Source organism: Cyprinodon tularosa, unplaced genomic scaffold (genome assembly GCF_016077235.1).
Source record: "Cyprinodon tularosa strain WSP-4 unplaced genomic scaffold, ASM1607723v1 ctg484, whole genome shotgun sequence".
Classification (NCBI taxonomy): Eukaryota; Metazoa; Chordata; class Actinopteri; order Cyprinodontiformes; family Cyprinodontidae; genus Cyprinodon; species Cyprinodon tularosa.
In genome coordinates, this window is record NW_024039212.1 from 1,202,069 (window position 1) to 1,214,167 (window position 12,099).

The 12,099-nt window shown below is 36.3% G+C and overlaps 1 protein-coding gene across 3 annotated transcripts in view; it reads left to right on the forward strand.

Moving 5' to 3' along the window:
• Positions 1-11,012: 11,012 nt before the first annotated feature.
• The window catches only part of gabra1 (gamma-aminobutyric acid type A receptor subunit alpha1), a 48,548-nt gene continuing 47,461 nt past the window's right edge, over positions 11,013-12,099 (forward strand). The window contains exons 1-2 of one of the 3 annotated variants that reach the window (XM_038302202.1): positions 11,029-11,164; positions 11,737-11,954. The gene's annotated coding sequence lies outside the window, so the exon portion shown is untranslated. Of the gene's footprint in view, positions 11,165-11,736; positions 11,955-12,099 lie in introns of all 3 variants that reach the window. The other 2 variants (XM_038302201.1, XM_038302203.1) reach the window with 2 other exon arrangements.

Consider the following 12,099-nt stretch of genomic DNA (forward strand, 5'->3'; position numbering starts at 1 on the left):
CTGCCTGCCAGCTTTCAGGAGCTCATCTGAAGAATCTAACTGCCTGAGCCTGCCTGCCCGCTCTCAAGAAGAGAATCGGAAGAAACCCTGGACCTGAACACTGATAAGTCTGAAGTCGAGCCCTGCCGTTGCTTAGCCCTCTGCCAACTACTAGCCTCTGGACCCTCCTGGTTCCCTTCCTCTGCTGCTAAGCCTGAATCACGTCACAGGTACAGACCTGCTCAATTCCTCTGACAAGATCAACTGAATCCTGGCTAACCAAACTGTCCCTCTCTACAGAGAACCCTGTGTGACCAGTCCCGGATCTGTTTCCCAGCATCTGTGCTTTAACATTGTCTTTGTTTTAATAAACAGTCAAACTTTTCATCAGTCTCCGTTGTGTTCTGCATGTGGGTTAGAAACCTGAATCCCATCATGACACCATGGTAAACTTCAGTTCTATTATATTCTAAGAGTAGGAAGAGTGAACTGTTTACTTAAACGTATATCCAAGAAAATAAAATGACTTATCAAATGACAGAAGAAAAATAGTTAAAAGAATACTTTTTATGAGAGACAAAATCATTAAAGTTAATAATTATGTAAGCAAATATTCAAATATATCAAACTTACAAACCTGACTGTGGTAAATTCAGAATTTATCTTATTTACATTACAAGCCCAGCTACCAGGCTGGTTTATTGCTCACTACGTGCATTCAAATTGTATGATATCCATGAATAAAAGCACCAAAGTTTTATAGTGACACATTATTAACACAAACAATATGCAATTTAAAATGTAAAGAAATAACAAAAAAATAACAGCAAATATCCCTTAATGCTTCTCAAACAATATGTAACATTGGTTAAAAAAGAGATTTTTTTATGCTGATATCAACAAATAAACATACATCTAAAGATTCCGTAAAAATTCAAAAAATATCCACTGGACTATTATCCACTGGATATTTTTTGAATTTTTACGGAATGACTATGACCTGGATGACTGAGAACCTTCATCAGCATACATCTAAAGAGCTCAACCGGAATTATTTGTCAATATGTGGAAAACCTGGATCTCATTGAGTGATTATGTGTCTTCATCTTCTGTATCATTATCAATACTTCATTACTGATAAATTATTTTAATAATTTACTGGCAACTGTAAGGGACAGAGTTGACTGTCTGCTATTCAGGATCAATGTTCAAATATCTTTAAAAGTACCTGAACTCTTAAATATGCTTGACTTCTGGTTTTAACATAAAAGAGTCAACATAACCCATTAACCATTTTAAAATTCCTAAAACTTAACATGCAATTAATTGTAGTAAGACTAACTTTTTCTTCTTGGTTGCTTTGGATTATTTAGAGACTGAGTCACTTTCACCGCATGCCTCAGCAGGAGCCAGAAAAGGGAGATGATTTGTGACAGATAATTAACATTACTTTTAAGTTCTGAAGGTTGTTTTGCTGGTCAAGACTAAATTTTGCACTGGAAAGGCATGATAAAAGACGAGAAGACAAGCCGTATTTGATTGCTGTTTTCAATTATGAATATAATCTAATAAATGCATAAGGCTTCTATTGCTGCCAATTACTGGCTTTCAAAATGTTTGTTTCCAAAAAAATGTTTTAAATAGAGTGGAATAAGGTACAGTTCAAAAAGACATAAGCTTAATCACATTTACAGAGGTATATTAAAAAAGGATAGTAATTGGGGAAGGAGTAAAAAAAATCAACTTTGAGCTAATACATTTCTCTCAAGCATCTTGAGTGGCAGCACTTTGTATATTCACTTGGCAAATATCAGCATCAATGAAATGCAATTCAAGGAAACCAACTGAAGGGTTGAGCAGATGGTCAGAAAAATTTTAATGCCCAGGCCAAACTAAACTGTTGCTTGTGGTTGGCTAAATCGCAGGGTTATAATCAGTGTTATGTAAACTGACAAGTGAGAGTGCAGCTGCATCTGTGCGTTCTGCCTTCCCTCAACAACCCTGCTACAGAACTGTCTCAATTCACATGTGATTTAGTTGTTTTCTTTTTTTTTTTTTTTTTTCATTTCAAAACATCTTTAGGTTTGGATTGATATAAGGAAAGATATGTCCAAGGATGGATAAAAATAAAATAAAAAAAGAAACCACTGAAACATCCAGGTAAGTAAAATACACACAGGTAAGTGGAATAACAGTAGTGTAAACACATAACTGAATGTCCATTTCCTTTCGTTTCTAATCAACAGCTGCAACAACTGAATATCAGATTCACTGCTTCTGCTTATTCGATGCACTTCTTGTTGTAGCCACAAGAGGCTAGCACCAAGGAGCTGGTTTTGAAATGATAAAAAGAATAAAACTTACAGCAATAAAAAGTGAAATGATGGAAATCTCTAAAAAATTATTAGTTAGACTCATATCAATGTAGCAAGATACTTAGTATGAATTAGACGAATAATCTTATATGACTTATTTATGTGAAAAGTATTCAGGCTTATTAAATACAAAATGTTTTTGTTTTTTGTGTTTAGTCAATGTAATTTTGTAAGAAACAACTTTCGGTTTTTGTGACTGCTACATTAAAATGTCCTCCTTCAATAACAAATGTTGACCTCAATGAATCTTTCTGGATTGATAAAAGATAAATGAGTATTACTTAGTGTATCAAAACAATACCTGTTTATAAATTTTTTATAACTGCATTTGCAACACTAAGGAGAAACTACAGTATGTGCTGTACTGTACCTTCTTATAGCATGCTAGAACTTTAGATAATTTATTTGTGTGAAACATACTGCCAAGGGGGAAATAGTTTTAATGAGCAATTGTTTCTACCATTTTCTTCAGGCAAAGAATTCCCTGTTTTTAATTCAATGCTGTTGTTTGTTTTTTTGTATGGAGTCAGAATTCTACCAAAAACCCACATGCATGGCAAGTAATCGTACAAGCGAGTTTATTTAAAACACACACATGTAAACTACACTCTACACCCATTTGAAATATTTTATATGTGCAGATTCAATGCTATTAGCCCTAAATAACAATAACAATAATAATAATAATAACATTTTTTATTTAAAGCTTTCAAAATGTCCAGGTACATTGCACAATAAACAACTTCAACAATACACAGTATTACAAAACAAGACAGGCAATCTATGGAGGTATGCAGTCTTGGAAAGATTAATTTTCCATCTTGATTTGAACAAATGTAAAGTATCAGTATTACAAATAACAGGAGATATGGAATTTCAGAGTTTTGGAATAGGCAGAGAGCTCAATAAGGTGCATGGAAGAGGAAAATCTAAGGATTCGAGAGGGAGCAGCTATCTGAAAGAGATCTGAGAGGTATGAGGGAACTTATGGATGACCTTGGATGTGAACAGGAGGATTTTAAGCTGAATGTAATTAAACGGGTCGCTGAATTCTGGACAAACTGAAGGTAATGGAGAGATTTTTCAGGAAGACATAAAATAAGAGAGCTGCAGAAATCAATGCAGGAGGTGACGATGCTATGAACAAGAAGAGAGGCAAATTGCAGGGAAAGAGAGGGATGGAGACCTTCAATGTTTCATAGATGAAAATATGCAGAACGGGTATTGTTATTGATGTGGGAGGTCAATGAAAGACTGCTATTAAGGATGACACCCAGATTCTTGATCTGAGGAGCGGGAGAGACGGTGGAACTGTCAACTGAGAGAGAAAAACTGTCAGTCTTAATAAAACTAATTTGGTTCCTGTTTGGAGGATCTCAGTTTTTTTTTACAATTTAGCTTTCAAAATTAGTTTCAATTTCAGCAAGCCAGATGAGGGATGATGGAGGGAGTTTGGTTTACCTGATAAATAGAGCTGGATGTCATCCGCATAACAATGAAAAGGGATGTTATATTTCTGAACGATGGTAATAAATGACAGGAGGTAGATAATACAGAGCAGGAGCCCCAGGACATAGCCCTCAGGCACACCAATTGTGACAGTGGATGGATCTGAACTGAAAGACTTAATTGGGTGAACTGAGTACAAACAGAGAGTTAGAAAAAGAGCCAGTGGAGAGGGTTGTGAATAATACATATTGAAGATAGTCTATGAGAGGGATGTGGTGAGAAATTGTGCTGAAGGACACAGAGGTCCAGGAGGATAAGGATCGAAGAAGAAGATTGTTTTTGATTTTGAAGAGGGTGATATCAGTACTAAAAGGCAAGTTAGAAAAGGACCGGAGGTAATTTTAGTTGTTAGCGCCTGATCCGGATTTTTTCAGTGTTGGGGTGATTATTGCAGAGTGAAGGAACACTTCTGGAGGTAAGAGTAAAGTGAATAATGATAGTTATAGATGGGAGCAGAGGCTGGAGGCAGGATTTGGCCAGAGTTGTTGGGATAGACACGTGCATGCTCCTTCTCTGAGCTTGTGGCTTGGCTTTTCTGTGCATTTAGCCTCTCTATTCCTCGTGTGTTGACTTGTTTCTTTGCACTTGTGTCAACCTTTCTTACTTTTGAGGTTGGAAACAACCAGAAAGTAAACTTCTTGTGACTGGTTAGTTTCATGAAATCCTGCTTCTTGAGACTTTACTGTTTTCTTTCTGATTGAGGTTTGTAACAGCCATCTCTACCATCAACTTAAAATCTAAAACACAATCCTGGACACTAAAAGACAAAGCAATAACAGTAGAATCAAACTAATTGTAAATGTTTGTGTTGAGCTATAAAAAAGTGTATAAAAAAGCTTTGCCTTCATCAATATAAACAGTGAAGCTAACCTTAGTTTTGCTCATCAGAAGTTCTAAATTTAACATTAATTATCATTTTGGAGCATATGGTTACTGCAAAACACATTTATTACTGTCTTAAAGTAAGTTGTTTAATTGTAACTTCACATAACCAACATCTGACTCCTAAAGATAATTAAAAGTTAACATGTCTTTTTTTAAGGCTTCATGCAATCCTTTTGTAATCCAAATTGCATCAGAACACTGATGTTTTTTTGTTACACTTTTTGAATGGAAAGTATTTTTCATGTTTATCTTTTAAGTTGTTTAAAAACATTTCATTAACTTAATCTGTTTTGTGTTCTGGAGTTCTAAGTAACAATTTTTAATAAGCAAAGCTTCTATAAACCCAATCTTTGACTCCTGCTTTCTTTTATTTTTTCTGTAGCAGTTGTCTTAAAACACAAACACTGGTAGAAAGTGACAGATATAATTGAAAATTGAAGAAATCTATTATTTTTGCTATGTGAATTGTAATCCTACCGGATCTGTTTTTTTATATTGCAATAATTGGTAAGATATATATATATATATATATATATATATATATATATATATATATATATATATATATATATATATATATATATATATATATATATATATATATATATTTATATCTATATATGTCATTTCATTAATTACGTTATACCTCAGACTTACATCCACATGCACTCTACCATTATTGTCCACTGTATATATTAACAACCCTCTCGCTCAAAAGCCCTTCTCATGACTGATCCACATCTGATATTGTAATGATGCTAAATGGATGTGTGAATTGCTCTAGAGTCTTAGATGTTGTTAAAGTTTGCATGCAAGCTTCAGCTGTTGAAATGTATAAGAATTATTTTATTCAGTGTTTTAATTGCCCTGTGTGGTCGGTAAATTTAGATTTATTTTCCTCCCTTACAAAGGGAGTTACTTACAAAGAATTTTTTTTTACACGGTCTATTTCACCTGCAAGGCCACAAAATGTATGAATGAGGAGTGTTTGGGACAAGACATACTTATTCCCAACACAAGCCATATTCTTTCTCAAGGTTTATTCATAACCTGTTACTGTTTAACCAAAGTGTCTACAATTTGTTTTAACTCTGACTACTTTCCATTATTGTAAGTAAGGGAGACAACCTCTGTCTAGATCATCATACATGTGTGACATTGTGAATGTCTTGTTCTCAATTTACTATGAAAAGTAAATAAAGTGCCGAATGATTAAATCCATTGATCTCCGTTTATTTAACTGGAATGTATAGTTGAATACTTTTTTCACATGACAACTGTTATATTGCTAATTAATATAGCATATGCAACTATCAGTGATATCACTTGTCCTGCCCTCAGTATAATGTGTAATTAAATTATAATCAGCTCCAAATTTTTTGAATCCATAGTCTCAGCTACTGATGTAAAATGCATCTGTTTTGGGGTCACTATGTGCTGATTGTGAGTTAGTGTCACTGGTATTGCTTTCTGCTCCCACATGGTGCTCATGTGAATTCCTCCAGCTTGACTGTATCCCCAATGACCAGAACATTTCCCTCCTACAGTAATTTATTCAATTTAAAAGAAATCTTGCAGTATGCCTGTTTTTTTCCTTTTTTCTTTAGGATGTAGGCTTTCATCTTGGTCAGATGTTCATTCATGTATAGGTCAGTCTCCCTCAGCCTCTTTCCTGTTTTAAGCACAGCTGTTTTGAGCTTTCTATTAACAAACCTTATGATGGTGGAAAATGTATCCTTGGCAGGGGGTTGGCAAGCTTAAATGTGCTCAAAATCCAAGTTAATTACATGGGACAACAAAAATTACCTACCTGTTGTTCAGTATACCGGTACTTATACTCCAGCTCTCACAATTGTCCTCCATTGTCAGTGGCCACTGTCCTCAGTGTATGACTGGGTTCTTCCACATGATGACAACATAATTCATCCTTACAGTATATGTTGTTCAAGGTAAGAAACTGTTCTGCAGGTAGAGGATCCTCTCGTCCTTCTATGTGTTTGATGGCTGAGAACTTTCCCCTCCTAAACCAGATCAGAATACCATTCTACTGCATCCCTGATTGCAGAATCCTCTCCTGACAGAAATTCCAAGATTTTCTTTTATTTCGTTAACCTCCTTACTATCAGTCTCTTCATTAATCCCATGCTGTACACAGGCTTACATCTATTAACTTTTTTTTTTTTATATGCTCTTAATGAAAACTCAAGAGTGCCAAAAATTATCGTAAAAATGTAAACCCCCAGTGAAACTGGAACCAGAAGTGAGTGCCTTCAGCAATGGTGTATTAAATGAGTACGACGGTTTGAGTGATCTGGATAGTTCAAAATAACATACACCGTTCTTACTTTACCCTTTTTCCCACTAAAATTAGTTGGTTAGCAAGAGTCTTTCAAACACGCGTCGACCCGCTAACAATCTGCCTTTGGCTCCCTCCCCATTGGCAAAAAAAAAAACTTGGTCTGACCCCCACGCTGGCAAACTGCGTTGCCTCTGCCTCCTATTACTGCATGTTGATAAAGTTGTTTTTGCCAGAGTTGCTTTAACTTGTTAGATTAGACATGACTGCTGTAGTGTGTTGACCTCCATAGGCTGCTCTCAATGGTGTCAAGTAAATTAGTGAGTTCACCCGGGTCTGATGTCATCACTGTATGCCTAGCCATTTGAAGGCAATTGTAACCCAGGTCACTTGCCCAGTCGTTTGACACAGTTCAAGACGGGTCACTTGAAAACATTATATTTGCACTACCAACATCGCTGATTTTTTCATAATCCCTTCAAATAAAACACAACTCAATGCTCTATCACATTTTGCACCCTATTTATTTATTTTGCAATGCACTGAACCTTTCCATGTAAATGCCTTTTGCACCATGACTGTAGACTGGTTTTCTTTTTCTCCTACACTGTCTACATTCTTGATCACTGCTTTATAAAGGATATTTTTCCTAAAAAAACGTTATAAATGGCAATGTTCATCGCTATATGCACTTGGATGGAGTGGCAGCCTAGTGGTTAGAGCATAGAGTTTGGAATCCTGAGGTTCAAAGTTCAAGCCCCACTTCCACAGACTGCAACTCTGGGTCTCTGAGCAAGACTCTTAACTACTGATTGCTCCATGGGCGCCTTACAATGACAGCCCACTCCTCCTGAAGGGGATGGGTTAAATGCACTATTAAAGTTCTCTAATGGAGATCAATAAAGTTATATTATTATTATGAAATTTTGTTTTATATACACTCTGTGTATAAAAAACAACGATAAAGTTTGTCTAATTCTAAGTTCCCAGCTTTAAACGGGTTTTTCAGCCAGTGGGAAAAGGGTATTTGGTGAATCAGCTAACTATGATCTTATGTGAATCAATCACTGTAAAGAAACTATTAAATGATTTAATATTTTTGACTAAGCATTAAAATACTGCATTGTTTTCAGAACTTTTAGATTTTAGAAAACATATTCTCAACATTTTTTTTACTATAAATTTTGAGTTGCATTGCTTTGCAAAAGCATTCTTTTCACTTGAACTTTTTGTAACTAGAAACCTTAATCTAGCATAGCAGGATTTCAGTTCAGTTCTAAAGTCAGTTCAGTTGAATTCCATTCAAATGAAAAGTACTAATGTGCACAAAAATAGTGCTTTAATTTTATTACTAGAGGTCAGAAAAACCATGGCTGTTTCTTATGTTGTGCTTCTTATGTTTGATGCCTTGTGGGCTGTGTGTGTGTGTGTACATATACCTTTGCATGCATCAATCTGGACTTGAACTTGAACGGTGAGTCAGAGAACTTACCAACTTCTGCTGATTACATTGAGCAGGTCACAGAGGGGGAGCATACTTTTGTCTCCTGCAGCAGCCTGATTTATTCTTCAAGAAAACTGATTGAAGCCAGTTACTCCTAATTCTCTCCTAGATAGCAACTACCAACTGCCGGCACAGTAGGTGTGTGACCAGTATTGAAACTGTGAAAGGACAGGTGTACAGCAATAAAGCTCTACTAAAATCTGAGATTCCAGCTGCAACTTCTCTGTTAATTTCTTATATTTGAAATCTTTGGATAACAACTATTTAACTGGGCTGATGAAATATAAATCAAAAGAAAAAATAAAAACCAACTAAAAATGTTTAAGTAACAGTGCAACATTATCTTACAACCCACTTAGACTGTAAGTTTCACAAGACAAGCAGTTAAAAGCCTCAAAACAAATTAAGATTCAATATAGAAACTGAGGTAAACCACTTGGGTTTACCACTCTATGGACCGCTAAATGCTCAGTTAGGTGAAGCCAGAGGTGTAATGCTTCCTCTGCCTTAATGACAGAGTATTAAAAAACAAAAAGTCTTACAGGTATACAAGTTCTTAAAGAAAAACTACACAGAAAGATAAAAATGATTGCTTCTTCAATAACATTTCATGATAGACCTCTGAGGTTGTCACTGTAGCAGGGAAGTGGGTGCACACTATTTACACATAAGGAGACTTCTGAAGGGCATTAGTTGCACTGGATTTTATTTAGGGATGTGAGACCGCAGGTGCTTAAATACATATGAATCCCACTATTCTTAAATTATTAATCTTAAATTCTTTGAAAACTGTGTTTCCTTTTCCTTGCACAAATCCCAATACAATGCATTATATTACATATTTATAGGAAGTCATTGTGGGGAAGTTTTAAAGAATAATACTACTTTAGGAAGGTAGTGTATTTCAGTATTAACGCTCCAACTACTGCAGCGTCTGTATTTCTGTCTGATCATTAGGGGTCTAGTGTGGAAATATTAAAATCATGTCATTGTTAAAGTAATCTGTTTGCTAAAGTGAGAGGCAAAAGGGACATGGGGATCAAATGGTAACTTAATTTGGAGAACAACCTGTCATGGTGATTTGACACTCAGTCTGATAATACACAGCTCTATCCAAAGGAAAAATTCAAAGGAAAGTTCAAGAAAGCTTGATTATAAAAAAACATATATATATATATATATATATATATATATATATATATATATATATATATATATATATATATATATATATATATATATATATATATATATATATTTCTACTATGCAACAATACCAAGCAATATCAAAATCTTAATTTTCAAAACACAATATGATATGATATATGATAAGAAGAGAATCTAAAACACTTAGTATCAGTATAAACAGATTTACCAAAAACTCAACAAATTAATAAACTTTAACCAAAAACCGCTGAGCAAACACAAAGCGAGGGGGCTTTTCTAGTCAATAAGTCTTTTTTCCACACTTCTAAAGGAACTCTTAACTGCTGCCAGTGATTATTTGACCATAAACTGTGCATCTTTTTCCTAAATTACCGTCGTTCATCTTCTTCTTAGCCCTGCACACAAACACACATAAACACTCACACTATAGCCCTCATCACTACCCATCTAGAGAAGGCATGTGTTTTTTAAAAACGCTGTCGCTAGAAATTGACTTGCCCTTAAAAGAAGCTGTCTGCTGTTGCTCCTCTTTTCGAAAGAAGAGTCTCCACTTCTCTGCGAGCACGCAGGCACGTGTTGGTGGTACGCGCCCGCATGTGCATGCACGCGCACACACGGGAAAAATCGAGTCACATGCAGCGGTTTGAGACAGGGCTTTAAGAGACAAGGGGATTCAGCTTGAAAGGATGCTCGACTTGCATCACAGTGACATTATTTTCTATGGAATCATCCAGGTGGAAAGGTGTCTGTTTTCACCCAAATAAAGACACGCACCTGCAGCTGCATCAGGTTAAGAGTGAGCAGACTGCGATAAAGTGGATGCATAACAGCGAGATAGATGGATAGATCTATCTTGATAGAAGTTATTGAATCTAGAAAATGCGGGGCGCACAGACGTGTGACGTTTTTATAACTAATCATGCACATGTATTAGTTGAATCACGCGTGAGGAGGCAACGCACACGCTCAGAGGAAACGTTGCACTGCAGCCCTGACGTGACTCTACTGCCAGCTCACTCTCTGCCTGCCCCACGAAAATAAACCCTCCGCCAAAACTAGGGGCAACACAATTAGTCGTTCCTCTATCAACAGCCTGATTTAACACAACGCTTTTATTTATTTATTTATTATTATTACACAGATATTTTATGAATTACCGATAATACTGCTGTTTTATCTTTCTTGTCCGTTCCCTGATGATACAAATGTCCCCTGATTTGTAGTCTTAACTTAGAAAAGCGCAGATGCCTACAGAAATATACGCCGCGAATCATAAGCCCAGCTATTTTTTTTTTTTTTTTTTTTGTCTCTTGCAGATGCACGCATCTCAGCGCCGCTTGTCGTGCTCTGGCTCAGTCTGAAGCGGCGCGGCTGTAGCAGCACAATATTTGGCTTATAACAGACACACCAGCAGTTGTCTAGATGCGAAACGTGGGCTTTTAGGAGACGGTGAGTGATTTGATTGCGATTTTTTTTCATGTTGCACATAATATAACAACATTCCTCTTGCGCGGTGGTTTGATTTCCTATAAAAAAAAATCTAAACCTGTTATTTCCAAGGCTGTGCGCCACCTAACCAAGCCGCAACCCCGCTTGTTTTAAGTGATATATTTGTGTCGATGTAATAAGCGCGTATGAAGGCTATTTATTTTCCTATAGAGGGCTGTCTTGCTTGCTCGATGGTGTTTTGGAAGAATATTATCTGGTTGCAAATCGTCACATAGGACTCAGGGAGACGGAGTAATAACCCAGCTGGAAATGTAAGAGGATTTTTTTATTCATCTTCCACTGGGAAGAGATTAGAGGGACAGCAATGGAAATTAAATTGTCCTGCATATAAAATGGGCGGGTTTGTCATTATATTCCGCTGGAAACAGTATAATCTAAAATGAAATAGTCTGCCTTTGGATACGGTGGTATGCTGTTTGGCTTCCTCGATTGAAGAGCGATCAATGCATTAAACATTTAGTGCACATTAGGTTAGAATTGCTAGTTCAGTGAAACATTTCTGTTGCCGACAGACTAAGAGTTGAACTCACTACACAACCACCAATGAACAGTGAGAGAGACCTGCGCATATCGTCAGCAGCCGCTTCTCCAGCCTCAAGCTAAAATTCGTCAGATCTGAGATCACAGAGGAAATTTTTCACATTTCATCCGACTAGGAAAAAAAAAGATATTTCCTAAAAGTTCCTGGACAATAGTCAGCGGACATCTTTAACACCCGGGTTCTTCTGCTGTAAGTGATACTCTTGACAATTTCGCCTTTTTTATTGAGCCATAGGGCTTCAGAAGGGGGGCAGTTCTGGCTTTTCTTATCGGAGAACAGCGCAACAATCGAAAACGAGTTTTACTAATTGGATGTATGAGTTAACCGCTAAAAT